At 37.6% G+C, this 17,841-nt stretch overlaps 1 protein-coding gene and 1 pseudogene across 1 annotated transcript in view; one reads left to right on the plus strand and one right to left on the minus strand.

The window, feature by feature from the left end:
• The window catches only part of LOC103671956 (putative P2Y purinoceptor 10), a 59,123-nt gene that overhangs the window by 7,798 nt on the left and 33,484 nt on the right, over nt 1-17,841 (minus strand). The gene's annotated exons all lie outside the window — the stretch shown is intronic.
• On the plus strand, nt 336-12,285 carry LOC103671977 (annotated as a pseudogene).

Raw genomic sequence — 17,841 nt, forward strand, 5'->3', positions numbered from 1 at the left:
AGGGCAAAATCAAAACTCTTAGAAATCTGCTCTAGTAAGAGACACCCCTCCCTGAAGGGGGCTCTGGAAATGAAAAGGCAGAATTCTAGGTAGGGCACTGTGGTCTCAGGATATAAGGGACCACAGAGCAAAAGGATATTCCTTGAAATGGTAGAGGGCCTGAGCATTGGAGCCAGAAAGTAGGTTATGGTCAGTGAGCGCAGGAAGGGACTCTCAACTAGGATCGCCAGAAACCACAAACCGGGTGGGTCAATATCCACTCTTTCCTTGAACAGACTGAAAAAATCTTGAACCAGTGTTTAAACAGGGCAAAAACTCACAGAGCAATAGTGGCCATGAAAAGGCTTTACGGCAGAACCAGACCTGATTCTGGAGCTTCGGGTGTGCATGAGAACCCACAGCCTCTCGAGGTTTTAAAAGCACAAAGGGCAGAGATACTCCCAGGCCCCTGAAAACACTTCTGGGAGAGTAGCTGTGGGCATGCACCACGGAAAGCTGTGGTTTTCAGCAGCACAGCAGAAGTGGAGACTGTCCTGCAGAGTTTATTAAAGAGGGCAGATTGCAAATTTTCTGCTCTATGCCAGAGGTTTGGTGGTGGCCATTTTTGCTCTGATCCCCTGAAGAGGTGCAGAAAGGCCCCAGGATACAAAAGACACTCAGAAGTCTGGATTCCACTGAGCTCATCCCCCAAACAGGAGGTGGAGCAACTCCACACAGGCAGGATTACCTGAGGAACAGAGTGGCACAGCCCTCCCTCAGAAGACAGGCTGGAAGAAGAGGTGGATGACAATCCTTTGGATCCTATAAGACTGTAAAATCCCAACACAAGGGGAAAATTGTATATTGAGCTCCAGGTGTGGCCTCACAATTTGCTTATTTTATAGATATAATTTTCCTTTCCTTTTCTTCCCTCCTTTCTTTTTGTTTTGTTTTTTTTTTTTCCTTTTCTCATGCCATTTTCCATTGCTGTATTCTTCTTTATACCTTCTCCTCATTTCAACTAGATGTCTATTATACCAACTCATTTTTTCATAGGCCCTTTTCAACTTGTATTTTTACACACCTATATTTTTTATAGATATATGCTCTATTTTTGCCTGTTTTTCACTCTACTCAGTTTTATCTGTTTATGTATACAAGTTTTACTTTCCTAGTAATTTTGGGATGTAGTGTCTTCTAAAACACACAGACCAAAATACACCCAGGAACAACTGAAACACCCTGCTTTGTACACACTGAGAGATTACAGCCCCCCTTTCTTCCCCCCTTTTTAATATATATATGTGTGTGTGTGTGTGTTTTAAATTTTTTACTTTTATTCTTGTGTTTCATTTGAGCTTTGTTTTTTTTGTTTTGTTTTTTTGGTGGTGGCATCTGACCATGCCAGATTTTGCTAGGGTGCATCTAACTTGGGTCATGGTTGGTATTTTGGACTCTGTCCATTCGTTCAAACATCCATCAACAGAATGACTAGGAGGAGGAACTCCCAACAAAGGAAAGATCCAGAGACAATGTCTTCTGCCACAGTACTAATGGATATGTATATAAGCAAGATGTCAGAGACAGACTTCAGGATATCAATCATGAACACAATAGCTAGACTCGAAAAAAGCTTTAGTGACAATATAGAATCTCTAACGGCAGAAATGAGATCTAATTAGGCCAAACTTAAAAATGCTATGAATGAGATGCAGTCTAAACTGGATACTCTAACATCCAGGGTAAATGAGGCAGAAGAATGAATTAAAGATCTAGAAGATAAGCTGATAGAAAGGAAGGAAGCTGAAGACAAGGATAGGCAGCTAGTGGCACATGAAAATAGATTTAGAGAGATCAATGATGCCATGAAATGCTCCAATGTCAAAATTATTGGGATCCCCGAGGGGGTGGAGAGAGAGAGGACTAAAAGGTATATTTGAGCAAATTATAGCTGAGAACTTCCCTAATCTGGGGAAAGAAACAAGCATTGGTGTCCAAGAGGCAGAGAAGACCCCTCTAAAAATCAGTAAAAATAGATCAACATCCCAACATGTAATAGTGAAGTTTGCAAATCTTAGAGCCAAGGAAGCCATCCTGAGAGCAGCTAGGGGGAAGAGATTTCTTACATACAGATGGAGGCACATCACAATAACATCAGACCTGTCCACAGGGACTTGGCAAGCCATAAAGGGCTGGCAGGACATATTCAGGAATCTAAATGAAAAGAACATGCAGCCAAGAATACTACCCAGCAATACTGTCATTCAGAACAGAGGGAGAGATAAAGAGCTTTCAGGACAGGCAGAAACTGAAAAAATATGTGACCACCAAGAAATATTACAGGACCACCAGCCCTGCAAGAACTATTAAGGGGGATTCTGTAAATGATGAGAAACCCCAAAAGTCACATAGATAAGAAATAAATAGAAAACCTACAGAAACAGAGGCCTTATAGGCAATATAATGGCACTAAATTCATATCTTTCAATAGTTACTCTGAATGTAAATGGGCTGAATGTTCCCATGAAAAGACACAGGGTTTCAGATTGGATAAAGAAGCAGGACCAATCCATATTCTCTCTACAAGAGACTCATTTTGAACCTAAAGACACCTCCAGATTGAAACTGAGGGGATGGAGAACCATTTACCATGGAAATGGACCTCAAAAGAAAATTGGGGTAGCAATGCTCATATCATAAAAATTAGATTTTAAACCAAAGACTGTAATAAGAGATGTAGAAGGACACTATACCAAAATTAAAGGATCTGTCTAACAAGAAGATCTGACAATTGTAAATATCTATGCCCCCAAAATGGGAGCAGCCAATTATATAAACCAATTAATAAACAAAATGAAGGAACATATAGATAATAATATATTAATAGTAGGAGACCTAAACACTTCACTCACAGCAATGGACAGATCGTCTAAGCAGAAGATCAACAAAGAAACTAGAGCTTTGAATGACACATTGGACCACATGGACTTTATACATACATACAGAACATTCCATCCTAAAACAACAGAATACTCATTTTTCTCGAAAGCACATGAAACTTTCTCCAGAATAGACCACATACTGGGTCACAAATCAGGTCTCAACTGATGCCAGAATATTGAGATTATCCCTGCATATTTTCAGACCACAATGCTTTGAAACTGTAACCAAAACACAAGAAGAAATTTGGAAGGAACTCAAACACTTGGAACTTAAAGAGAATCTTGCTAAAGAATGATTGGGTGGGGGGCGCTTGGGTAGCGCAGTCGTTAAGCGTCTGCCTTCAGCTCAGGGCGTGATCCTGGTGTTCCGGGATCAAGTCCCACATCGGGCTCCTCTGCTGGGAGCCTGCTTCTTCCTCTCCTACTCCCCCTGCTGTGTTGCCTCTCTCGCTGGCTGTCTCTCTGTCACATAAATAAATAAAATCTTTTTTTAAAAAAAAGAATGATTGAGTGAACCAGGAAATTAAAGAAGAACTTAAACAATTCATGGAAACTAATGAGAATGAAAATATGTATGTCCAAAATCTATGGGATACTGCAAAGGCAGTCTTAAGAGGGAAATACATAGCCATCCAATTCTCTCTCAAAAAATTAGAAAAATCCCACATGCACAAGCTAAACTTACACCTAAAGGACCTGGGGAAAGAACAGGAAATAAGGCCTAATCCAAGCAGGAGAAGAGAAATAATAAAGATTAGAGCAGAAATCAATGAACTAGAAACCAGAAAAACAGTAGAACAGGTCAATGAAACTAGAAGCTTGTTCTTTGAAAGAATTAATAAGATCAATAACCATTGGCCAGACTTATCCAAAAGAAAATGGAAAAGACCCAAATTAATAAAATCATGAATTAAAGGGGAGAGATCATGACTAACACCAAAAAGAAAAATAGAAACAATTATGAGAAATTATTACCAGCAACTATATGCCAAAAAAATTAAGCAATCTATAAGAAATGGATGCATTCCTGATAACTTATAATCTACCAAGACTGAAACAGGAAAAATTAGACAATCTGAATAGCCCAATGAACAGCAAGGAAATTGAAGCAGTGATCAAAAACCTCCCAAAAACAAGAGTTCCAGGGCCAGATGGCTTCCCGGGGGAATTCAAGTAAACATTTAAAGAAGAAATAATACCTATTCTTCTGAAGCTGTTTCAAAAAATAGAAATAGAAGGGAAAATTCCAAACTCGTTCTATGAGGCCAACATTACCCTGATCCCCAAACCAGACAAAGATCCCACCAAAAAGGAGAATTACAGACCAATATCCCTGATGAACATGGATGTCAAAATACTCAACAGGATTCTAGCCAGTAGGATCCAACAGTACATTGAAAGGATTACCCATCATGACCCAGTGGTGGGATTTATTCCTGGGATGCAAGGGTGGTTCAACATTTGCAAATCAATCAACCTGGTAGAGCACATTAATAAAAGAAAAGACAAGAACCATATGATCCTCTCAATCGATGCAGAGAAAGCATTTGACAAAATACAGTGTCTTTTCCTGATTAAAACTCTTCAAAGTACAGGGATAGAGGGAACATATCTCAATATCATAAAAGCCATTTATGAAAAGTCCACAGGGAATATAATTTTCAATGGGGAAAAAGTGACAGCTTTTCCCCTAAGATCAGGAGCACAAGGATGCCTAATCTCACCACTATTGTTCAACATAGTACTAGAAGTCCTAGCCTAAGCAGACAACAAAAAGAAATAAAAGCCATCCAAATCGGCAAAGAAGAAGTCAAACTCTCTCTCTTCTCAGATGACATGATACTTTATGTGGAAAACAAAAGACTCCACCCCCAAATTACTAGAACTCATACAGCAATTCAGTAATGTGGCAGGATACAAAATCAATGCACAGAAATCAGTTGCATTTCCTAATTTATCTGCTCCACAGTTTCCTTCACTGTATAATGTATAACAGTGTTGTGTTCATTCAAAGAGTCAAGAAATGTACACAATGCATGTATCCGCTAATTAGTAATACTGCAAGAAGTGACATTATTCTAATTTGTTTTGTATATTTCTTCTAAGTCATGAAAGAATGTGAAATATAAATACATTTCAAACCCCAGCTCAAGTTCCTTGCACCCCTGACTTCTCCGGTCCTTGTTGATTTCAACTTTCTTGGGATTGCTGATGTATCTGGCAACTTATACTACAATAACATCAGTGTTTACTAACAGTTAAATTTACTGATCGTTTACTATGTGCCACCCACTTCAGATATATTATATCATATAATCTTCATGATGATGCTATGAGGAAGGGAGATACTGTCATTATGATCATTTGACCATTAAGAAATTGTCAAACTCTTACTTATGCATTATTATCTCCAACTAGTACATTATTTGCTATTATGTCTAGGGTGTGGATCATGAATACTAGTACCTTGACAAACCCCTTATCCACAGTAAAACACAGACTACACCAGCAGTGGGCAAAGAATATTACTCTGTCAATCCCACTGCAACCATCTGTGGCTTGATCACCGGCCCTTTTAGGATTTTCCCAGTTTCCCTTAGTTAGTTTATATTCTCCAGGGACTCTAGTCCTTAAATTTGCTTTAAATTAGATAACTCCCTTCATTTTATTTAAAGCTTTCAACTCTTCCTAAAATAATAGCTTTGCAAATGAGTTTTAGATAGTTGTTATTCCACTTATTTCTCTTTTCTCCAAATGTAGGACCATGACTGTTTCCCACTGCTGTTTGGCAGTGCTACTGGTTTCAAATAGCAAAAGGCTTAGGAATAGAATAGTCTCACCACTATTCTGCTCCTTTGGCTGTGTCTGAGTTTCATGTGTCTTACTGAGGACTGAGCCAAGCAGACATAGTTGCAGATCACTACTTCTTCAGAAAGATTAGTAACAAGACCTATGGTAAGTTGCCTGCTTATGTATGTCCCAATTCGGTTGCCCCAGAATTGGAGGATGCTACCTGCAAGAAATTTTAAAAAATTATTTGAATCTTCATTTTGACCTCATTTGGTAAGATACAAAGTGGTAAAGTAACTTACCTAGGGATAAAGAGACTCACTGTTAATTAGATTTTGAAATGCGGCTAAAAATAAGCTTCTCACTCAAATCATCTTTCTACTTCATCTGTCTGCCTCCCTGATGAGAGAAGAAAGTGCTATGTAAACCTCCCCCAAACCAAGGGCACCAATGGTAGGGGAAAGCACAGAGCAGATGAGTTGTGTCTCAGTGAAAAGCAAAGATTGGCATTGATAGGAATTTTTGACTATACTAACAACCTTTTCTATTATCCTCTGCCTATAACAGCCATTCTTTGGAGTATGCACAAGACTTGTGTTCCTTCGCCCACTTATCTCATTTTATGTACATTCAAGTGCAAAACAATACTTACCTAGGCCTTAGAACACAACTTCCCCTCTAAATATGATGAATATTAATTAACTAATTAATGTAACATTTTGCATCCCTTCAATGTATTAAGCATTGTTTTAGGTACTGATGATAAGATGGTATTTATGCAGACATGGTCTCTGTACTCATGAAGATTGTAATCTCATATTATATCCACCCCATCCTCTCTACCCAAAGAAATACTACTCATTTATTAATAAGCGTGTGTCCCATGGGCATTTAAAACTATTTTTTAAAAAAATTTTCTCAGGATAAATTAAAATGTTTTAAAGTATAATATTCCTCCAAAAAGTGTGCTCTTTTACTAGAATCACCGTATACTTGGCTGGCCATATATTCTGATTTGCCTAGAACAGAACTGATTTACATTTGTTATTGCAATGTAATCAATAATGATACTCCCTTTCACTCTTGAAAGAGTGTTAGTTTGAATAATGGTATATGATCACTCTGCCATCTACCCATTCACACAATCTAGGTGATACCTTTAACATCTACACCTAGTAATACCCACACACATCCCATAAATTCTATCTTCTTAATTTTTAAATTTAGCTTCTTCTGTCTTTCTGCACCACCTCTATTCTAATTTAGACAACTGTCATCTCTTTATTACTTATTCTTACCATCCTCTATTGGTTCCCTCTACTTCCAATTTTGCCCATTCCAACAAACATATTTTTCATTAAAGTAATCTTTCTGAATTCCAAATGTGATCCTTCTATTCTGTTGCCTAATTCTTCCAATGATTCACCTGTATCTAAAAACGAAACAAAACAAAACTTCCTTAATATGGTGTATTAAGTCCTGCAGGCCTATCTTTCCAACCTCATTCCTATAGTTCTACACTTCACTACAATTCTCTGCTCCAACCATGCTGAAGTACTCACATTTCCATGAATGCGTGGTGCATTCTGATATATTGATGAAACTGAATAAATATTTTATGCTCTTGGAATATTCTTTTCCCACTTTTCATGTGACTAATTTTCCTTCAGCTCCTAATTTAGAATTATCTTCTGGAAAACCTTCCCAGATTTCTCTCCAAGTCTGACTTAGGTACCTCTCTGTGCCTTTATAAGATCCTGTGCTTCCCTTATCAACTGGATCATGCACAGATATTATACTCTGAGATGTATATTGAATTTTTCTTGATCAAGTGTACATCAAGAGAAATAGAAAACTTCCTTGCAAGAGTTAGATATTCAAAGCACATTTGTTTATTAAATAAATTAAGGAGTTGATAGAATTTTAAATTAAGGAAATGATAGAATTCTAGGAGCAAGATAAAATTAATATTGTTAGAAATTAGCCATCAGCATCCCCACCCATCTTCCACCCAAATAACAACAGGTAGGCCTACTTATAAGATTATCCTGAAAACTTCTGATTCCAGATGAGCTGGAATAAATCTCCATCCCATTATTCTTGATAATTATGGCTAAAATTCCTGGATAAAACATATAAACCAAATGTCAGAAGACTCTAAGATGTGGAGAAAATACAAAAAAAAAAAAAAAAAAGACTGGCTGAAGACTCAAGGAACAACATGACATTGATTGTGTGTGTGTGTGTGTACATGTGTATGTGTATTGTCTCCTGTATATCCTTTTTTTTTTAAAGATTTTATTTATTTATTTGACAGAGATAGAGACAGCCAGCGAGAGAGGGAACACAAGCAGGGGGAGTGGGAGAGGAAGAAGCAGGCTCATAGCAGAAGAGCCTGATGTGGGGCTCGATCCCATAACGCCGGGATCACGCCCTGAGCTGAAGGCAGACGCCCAGCCGCTGTGCCACCCAGGCGCCCCGTCTCCTGTATATCCTGAACTAAGCACTGGGGAAGCCCACAGGTGAAAAAAATAAAATGGCTGAAAATTTCCCAAATTTTGTACAAGGCATAAAGCTATTAATTCAAGGACTGAGTTTACCCTAAATGGGATAAGTGCAGATAAATGCACATACAGACACATCATAATTAATCTTCAGAAACGTAAAGACTAAAAATCTCATAAAAGAAGAAAACAGAGAAACAATACTTTATTCATAGAAAAACAATGATCCAGGGGCGCCTGGGTGGCTCAGTCATTAGCATCTGCCTTTGGCTCAGAGCGTGATCCCAGAGTCCTGGGATAGATCCCCACATCAGGCTCCTCCACTGGGAGCCTGCTTCTTCCTCTCCCACTCCCCCTGCTTGTGTTCCCTCTCTCGCTGGCTGTCTCCCTCTCTCTGTCAAATAAATAAATAAAATCTTTAAAAAAAAAGAAAGAAAGAAAAAGAAAAACAATGATCCAAATGACAGATTTCTAATTTGAAACTATGGAGGCCAAAAAAAAATATCTTTTGGGAATACTCAGGTGATGGAAACAAAGTTGACATACTCTAAGATAATTGTTAAAGAAAGTTCTTCAATCACAAAGGAAATAATAACAGAAAAAAATTAATATCAAGAATAAAGAAAGAGGGGCACTTGTGTGGATCAGGTGGTTAAGCACAAGGCTCTTGATTTTGGCTCAGGTCATTATCTCAGGGTCCTGAGATTGAGCCCTACATCAGGCTCCAAGCTCAGCACAAAGCCTGCTTGAGATCCTCTCTCTCCCTCTCCTTCTGCCCCTCCCTCCCTCTCAAAAACAAATAAATTAAATTTTTAAAAAAAGAGTAAAAAAGAGGCCAGTCACAAAATGGGGAAGGAAAGCTATGGGGGCAGGCCTGAGCCAGCTTTGGGGCAGGGACTAGGAAAGGGCATCTCCCTTCATCTCCCCTATGCTGGGCTGTGATTCTGGGCTCCCAGGCTCCCCTTCAACCTGACCCCCTTCCTGCCATCCTTGCACTGAGTGTGGGATTCTGAAATCCTGCAACAAAATGGTGAGACCTAATGTGGCCTTCTGGAGTGACTGACACCCAAGTAAAATCTCTCTGTTTCTTTTGTGTTTCTCCCCTACCCCACTTTTTCTGACTGAGTGTGTCAGCAGCCAGGACTTTTTCTCTGGGTCCCCTTCCAAAATGTGGCCACCACCATCATCAACCTCTACAAAGAAAGCATGGGTACCCATCAGTGAATCTTTGGTATTGGAATTCAAATTGCCTATCAGCTGTGCAATAAGTATGTGTTGGTTTAGGTTAAAAAATGCAGAAGAACTATTTGTAGAGAGATTTGATCAGCTTCCTGTGTGGAAAAGTTCCTCTACCACAAAACTCTAGAGCTCCCCCAAGACGGACTGTAGTTTCCCCTAACTGAGCTACTTCAATGGAAATCAGTTCATCTGTAGAGACTAATTTGCAACCCTTCTGGGAAAACATAGGTTTGCATGGTCTTAGTGGTACAACAGCTAGTATAAGCATGCATTTGAGTATCCCAAGCTCTCCTACACATATAAGCAATGGATGGAATGCAAGTTGAAGGATAAATGGACTCCATGTTGTCAATTTGAACACTTTCATATCAGAAGAAATGGCACTCCACTTGGACAATGGTGGAACTGGAAGGTGTACCATGCACCTGGTTTCTATACAGTCACAGTGTGCAACTTTTAATGATTGGACTGTGCCCTGTTTTTGGTTTTCCAAGCAGTTTCATTTGGTTTTGGCTCAGGTCCTGATCTCAGGGTTGTGAGATCGAGCCCCCATCTGGCTCTGCACTCAGCATGGAGTCCATTTGAGACTCTCCCTCCCTCTCCCTTTGCCCATCCCCAATCTCTAAAATAAATAAATAAATCTTTAAAAAGATAAATAAATAAATAAAACGTCTATTACCAATAATTCTAAAACTGTGTTGGTAGGTTAATAATATATAGATATACTATGTAAGACAATGATAGAACAAAAGCAAGGAATGGGGCTATATTGAAACAAGGTTTTTATATACTATTGAAATCAAATTGACATTAATCTGTACTAATTTTTTTTAATTTTTAATTTTTTTAAATTCAATTTACTTAACATGTAGTGTATTATTAGTTTTAGGGGTAGAATTTGGTGATTCATCAGTGCATATAATAACCAGTGCTCATTACATCAAGTGCCCTCCTTAATGTCCATCCCCCAATTACCTCATCCCCCCACCCACCTCCCCTCCAGCAACCCTCAGTTTCTTATAGTTAAGAGTCTCTTATGGATTGCCTCCCTCTCTGTTTTTATCATATTTTATTTTTTCCTTCCCTTCCCTGACATTCATCTGTTTTGTCTGATAAATACCATATGATTTTACTCATACATAGAATTTAAGAAACTAGGTTGTTTTAAGGTAAGTTGTTAGCTGAAATCCACAAGGAAACTTCTAAGAAAATAAACCTAAAACTGAAGTAATATAAACAACAAAGGAATTGAAATGGTATACAATAAATTGCTTATGTAACACAGATGAAGTTAGAAATGGATGATTAGATATCAAAAGACATTAAGAAAACAAATAGCAAAAGAGCAGATCCATAATTACATTATATTTTATTACATTGAATATAAATGGATTAAACACTCCAATAACAAAGCAGAGATTGGTAGAGTGGATTAAAATAAACAACTGCATACTAACACATGCTATGTACAGAGACACACATTAGATTCAAAGACACAAATAGGTTGAAAGTAAAAATAAGTTAAAATAGATACCATGAAAACAGTAATTGAAAGGGAGCTGGAAGGGCTATACTAATATCAGAAAAAATAGATTTTAAATATCAATTGCTATTAGAGGCAGAAAGAATATTACATAACAATTAAAAACAATTCAGTCAGGGAGACAAGGCAATTAAAAGCATATATGCACCTAAAAATATAGCTCTGAAATATATGAAATGAAAACTGACAGAAGTCAAAAGAGAGAGATAGATAATTCAGCAATAACAGTTGGAGACATCGTAGCTTGTTTTCAATAATGGATAAAACAACATGCCAGAAGATCAAACACAGTATTCAAGATTTGAACAACACTATAAATCAACTAAATCAAACAGTAATAGAATATTTCATCCAATAACAGCAGAATATACATTCTTCTCAAATAAACATGGAACATTCTTCAAGATAAGAACTAGGAAGATCAGTAGGGGAAGAAAGGGATAAAGAAAGGGGGGGGTAATCAGAAGGGGGAATGAAGCATGAGAGACTATGGACTCTGAGAAACAAACTGAGGGCTTCAGAGGGGAGGGGGTGGGGGAATGGGATAGGCTGGTGATGGGTAGTAAGGAGGGCACGTATTGCATGGTGCACTGGGTGTTATATGCAACTAATGAATCATCGAACTTTACATCAGAAACCAAGAATGTACTGTATGGTGACTAACATAATATAATTTAAAAAAACATTAAAAAAAGACAGAATATATTTTAAGCCATACAACCCTTGAAAACTTTAAAAGGATTAATATCACACAAAGTATATTTTCTGACTACAATGAAATGAAATTGGAAATGGTTACAAGGAAGTGTTGTCAGCAAAATGGTAACAGGAATTTTGAGCATTCATCTCCCCCTAGAAACATCAATTTGAACAAACATTCATGGATGATAATACCTTCACAAGGACCAAAGATTCCAAGTGAGGAGTTACAACACCTGAATGAAGCACAGAGATAAGAAAAGACACTGAGGAAAGTAGAAATCATAGACTCACACTACTCCCATCACCCTTCCACCAAGAGCCTTAGCAGGCCAGTGCAGAGAGAGACGCCTACCCCATGCAGGAAGGAAGTGAAGTGAGTGCCCAAACTCACCACAGATGTCACAGTACCAGGCCAACTCCTTTAGCCTCAGGTGGTTCTCTGAGTGTGTCCACAAAACTAGGCTTCCAGCTCACCCCAGTGTCTGTTGACTTCTGCAGCCTCGGGCACCTCCTGCAACCCCAGGCAGCATATTTGACACTAAGGCACCCAGGAGATCCTAAAAATCCAGACCCATATCTTCCATGATGCCTGCCAGCTCCAGTAACCTCAGGCAGTTTCCATGGCAACAAGCTCCTGGCAGGCCTAGGAAACTAAGGACACTGGTTCTCTTCAGCACCTGCTGGCTTCAGTGACTCCAGGCATCTTCCACAGCTCCAGGCAGTTTCCTTGAACATGGTCCCAGATAGCCCCCACAAACTCAAGCTCCCAGAACAACCAGGAACCAGGTATCTCCCACAGCCCCAGTAAGCTTCCATTGTACCAGGTTCCTCGTGAGATTTAGCAAACCCTGGTGGTCTCTGATCTACCCAGTGCCTGCTGCTTCCTGAATCTCCAAGCAGCATCTGTGGCCCAGGCTTTCAATAGGCTCCTGTGATCTCAGGCTTCTGCTATATCCAAGTACCAGACAGCTCCCATGACCTAGGGTGTATCCTATGGCCCAGGTTCACAATAAGCCCCCATAAACCCATTCCAGTATTGTACCCAGCAGACTCAGATGCTGGGTCCTCCATGTAATTGATGATCCCCAGCATGTAATTGACTCTGTGAACCCAGGATTCAGGATCAACCACACAGATATAGGACCCAAGCCCGTCTTAACAGACTCAAGATCCAGGCCTACTGCACTTAACCTATACTCTGCCCACCCCCCCCAGATGCAGACACCAGACTCATTCCCATGTACCCAAACACCAAGCCTAACTATCTGCTGACCCAGACACCAGACTTGCAAGTTCAAAGACACAAGTAGCAAGGCCACCCATGGACACAACCAAGCAACCCAATTGTAATCTCTAGACAGGCTGACTGTTGAAGAGTTTTATCTGCCAAAACCAGTCTATAAAGACTGGAAGAGGTACTTAAATTCTCAAATGCACAGACACCAACACAAAGCCACAAGGATCATGACTAATCAAGGAAACATAACAAAAGGAAACTAACAAAACATCAATGACAGACCCTAAAGAAACAGAGATCTATAAACTGTCTAAATAGAATTATGAATAACCTTAGAGAAACACAGTGAACCATAAAAGGACGTAAATAGAAAACTGAATGAAATCTTCAAAATAATGCATGAGCAAAAGGATAATTTCAACGAAGAAATAGAAACCATTAAAAAACAAACAGAAATTCAAGAGATGAATACATAGAACTGAAGAATTTAATAGGGAACTTCAACAACAAACTTAAGCAATTAAAATAATTAGTGAGGGGCGCCTGGGTGGCACAGCGGTTAAGCGTCTGCCTTCAGCTCAGGGCGTGATCCCAGCGTTCTGGGATCGAGCCCCACATCAGGCTCCTCCGTTATGAGCCTGCTTCTTCCTCTCCCACTCCCCCTGCTTGTGTTCCCTCTCTCACTGGCTGTCTCTATCTCTGTCAAATAAATAAATAAAATATTAAAAAAAATAAAATAATTAGTGAACTAGAAGATGCAGCATTTGAAATCATCCTGAGACAGAAGCAAAAAGAAAAAGGAATAAAAAGAATAAAGAAAAACTTTGTAAATTGTGGGGAATCATTACAAGAAACAATCTATGCATAATTGGAGTCAAACAAGAAGAGAGAGAGAGAAAGAGAGAAAAGAGCAGAAAGATTATTTAAACGAATAATGGCTGAGAATTTCACATATCTAGGGTAAGATTTGGACATTCAAGTTCAGGAAGCAAATAGGTCAGCCAAAATTTCAATCCCAAAAGATCTTCTCCAAGACACATTAAAATAAAACAGTATAAAATCAAAGAGAAAAATTTAAAAGCAGCAAGAAAAATTCTCACCTGTAAGGGAACCCCTTTAAGACAGAAACCATACTGGGAGATAAAACTGACAACCAAGAATACTTTGCCCAGCAAATTTATCTTTCAAGACTTTCCCAAACACAAGCTAAGGAAGTTCAACACCACTAGACCTGCCTTACAAGAAAAGCTGAAAGGAGTTCTTCAAGCTAAAGTGAAAGGATGATAACTACTAACATGAAAACATTTAAAAATATAAAACACACTGGTAAAGGTAAGTATATAGTCAAATTCAGAATACTCTAATACTGTAATATAGTGGTATATTAATCACTTATCTCTACTATAAGATTTAAAAACAAAAGTATTAAAAATAAGTATAACTACAATAACATGTTAATGGATGCACAATACAAAAAGAGGTAAATTAGTCATAAAAAATATGGTGGAGGACTAAAAGAGTTTTTTGTATGCAGTCAAAATTTAGTTATTGTCAGCTTAAAATAGACTATTACGTCTATAAGATATTTCATGTAGGCTTCATAATAATTAAAGCAAAAATGTACATTAGATACAAAAAAGAGAAAGAGAAAGGAATCAAAACATATTATAATTGAAAATCATCAATTGACAAAGAAGGGCAACAAAAGTGGAAGAAAAGAACAAAAGAACCACAAAAAAAGCAGAGGAAAAATAAGATGATGCCATTCATGCCTTTATCAATAATTACCTTAAATATAAATGGATTAAAATCTCCAGGGGTGCTTGGGTGGCTCACTTGGTTAAGTGCCTGCCTTCGGTTCAGGTCATGATCCCAAGGTTCTGGGATCAAGCCCCATGTCTGGTTCTCTGTTCAGTGGGGAGCCTGCTTCTCCTTCCCTCTGCCTGCCACTCCCCCTGCTTGTGTGCGCGCACTCTCTCTCTCTCTCACTCTCTCTGTCAAATAAATAAACAAAATCTTTAAAAAATGGATTAAAACTCCAATCAAAAGGCATTTACTGGCTAAATAGATTAAAAACAAGACCTAACTATATGCTAGCTAAAAGAAACTGACTTCGTAAGGATTGCATTGAATCTGTTAATTGCTTTGGGTAGCATAGACGTTTAAACTACATTTACACTACTCAGTATTTATCCAAAGGATACAAGCATAGTGATTTGAAGGGGTTCATTCACCACAATGTTTATAGTAGCAATGTCCACAATAGCCAAAATATGGAAAGAGCCCAGATGTCCATTAACAGATGAATGGATAAAGAAGATATGGTACTCGGGTGCCTGGGTGGCACAGCCATTAAGCGTCTACCTTCGGCTCAGAGCATGATCCCAGCATTCTGGGATCGAGTCCCACATCAGGCTCCTCTGCTAGGAGCCTGCTTCTTCCTCTCCCACTCCCCCTGCTTGTGTTCTCTCTCTCACTGGCTGTCTCTGTAAAATAAATAAATAAAATCTTTAAAAAAAAGATATGGTACATATATATACAATGGAATATTACTCAGCCATCCAAAAGAATGAAATCTTGCTATTTGCAATGATGTGGATGGAACTAGAGGGTATTGTGCTAAGCAAAATAAGTCAGCCAGAGAAAGACAAATACCATATGATTTCACTCATATGTGAAATTTAATAAATAAAGCAGATGAACATTAATGGAAGGGAAGGAAAAATAAAATAAGATAAAAACAGGGAGAGAAGCAAACCATGAGAGATTCTTAAGTATAAGAAACAAACTGAGAGTTGCAGGAGGGGAGGTAGGTTGGGAGATGGGGTACCTGGGTGTTAGGCATTAAGGAGAGCACTTGATGTAATGAGCACTGGATGTTATATGCAACTGATGAATCATTAAACTCTACTTCTGAAACTAATAATACACTATATGTGAATTAATTGATCTTAAAGAAAAAAATAAATTAAAAAATAAAATAAATAAATCTTAAAAAAAACAATTCACTTCAGCTCTGAGGACACACGTAGGTTATAAGGACACACATAAGAAAAAGATACTGCTTGCAAATGGAAAATAAAAGAGATATATTATATATGACAACATAGACTTTAAGTCAAAAACTGTAACAAGAGACAGAAATGGTCTTTATGTAATGATATAGGCATCAGTTCATCAAGAGACTATAACAATTGTAAATATATAAGCATACAACATCAGAGCACCTAAATATATTAAGCCAATACTAACAGATCTGAAGAAAGAAATGGAAAGCAATCAAATAATAGAATGCTTCAATACTGCACTTTCAAAAATAAATGATCATCCAGGAAGAAAACCAATGAAGAAATGCTGATCTTGAAGTCTGCCTTAGATGAAATGGACCAAACAGACATATAGAGTACATTGCACCTAACAGTAATGAAATACACATCCTTGTTAGGCATACATGGAATATTCTCCAGGCTAGATCATATATTAGGTTACAAAACGAGCCTTAGAAAATGTGAGAAGATTGAATTTGTACCAAGTATCTCTTATGACCACATGTTATGAAACTAGAAATCAGTAACAGGATAAAAATGGGAAAATTCATAAATGTGTGGGAATTAACACAGTCCTAAGCAACCAATTCAAAAAATGAATAAAAAAGAAAGCTATTGAAACAACTAAAAATGGAAACAACATACCAAAACATATGGAATACAGCAAGTGCATTTCTAGGAAGAAAGTTTATAGCAATAAACTCCTACATTGAGAAAAGAAATCATGAATAAACTGACATTACACCTCAAGAAACTAGAAAAAGAAGAAACTAAATCCAAAGTTAGCAGAAGGAAGTAACAAAGATGAGAGCAAAATAAATGAAATAGAGGTAAAAAAAATGCAATATAAATAGAAGAAACTAAAGAGAGGGCTTTTTGTAAAGAAATAAAATTAATGACACTTCAGTTAGAATAAATAAGGAAAAAGAGAGAAGATGCAAATAAATATAATCAGAAATAAAAGAGAAGACATTACAAGTGACACCACCGAAATACAAATATTCATAAAAGGCTACAATGAATGACTCTACACCAACAAATTGGACAACCTAGAAGAAGTGAATAAATTCCTAAATACATAAACCTGCCAAGACAGAATCATGAAGAAATAGAAAATCAAAACAGAACAGTAGCAAGTAAGAAGATAGAATCTTTAATCAATAACCTGCCAACAGAGAAAAGCCCAGGACCAGATGGTTTTACTTTGTGAAATCCTACAAAGGTGAATCTTACAAAGCATGTAAAGGAGAATTAATGACAATCCTTCTAAAACTCTTCCAAAAAATTGAAAAAGAAGGAACACTCCCAAACTCATTTTGTGAGTCCAGAATTATCTAGTATCAAAGCCAGATGAGGATACTAAAAGAAAAGAATATACCTGATGAATATAGATCCAAAAATTCTCAACCATATACTAGCAAGCTGACTTCAACAGCACATTAAAAAGATCATATGCCATGATGAAGAGGAATTTAACCCTGGAATGCAGATATGATTCAACATACACAAAGCAATAAATGTGATATATCACATTAGTAAAATTTAAAAAAATATGATCATCTCAATCAATATAAAAATTATCTGATAAAATTCAACATCTGTTCACAATGTCAATAAATTCTTACGGTGGGAATGTACCTCAAATTCTTCAACATAAGGAATGTACTTCACCATATGTGACAAGCCCACAGCTAACACACTAAATGGCAAAAGACCAAAGCTTTTCCTCTAAGATCAGCAACAAGACAAGGGTGACCACTCTCATTACTTCTAATCATCCTAGTACTGGGAGTCTTAGCCAGAGCAATCAAAAAATTAAATAAATAAATAAATAAATAAATAAATAAATAAATAAATA

This window comes from Ursus maritimus (assembly GCF_017311325.1).
Source record: "Ursus maritimus isolate PB19 chromosome X unlocalized genomic scaffold, ASM1731132v1 scaffold_X1, whole genome shotgun sequence".
NCBI lineage: Eukaryota > Metazoa > Chordata > Mammalia > Carnivora > Ursidae > Ursus > Ursus maritimus.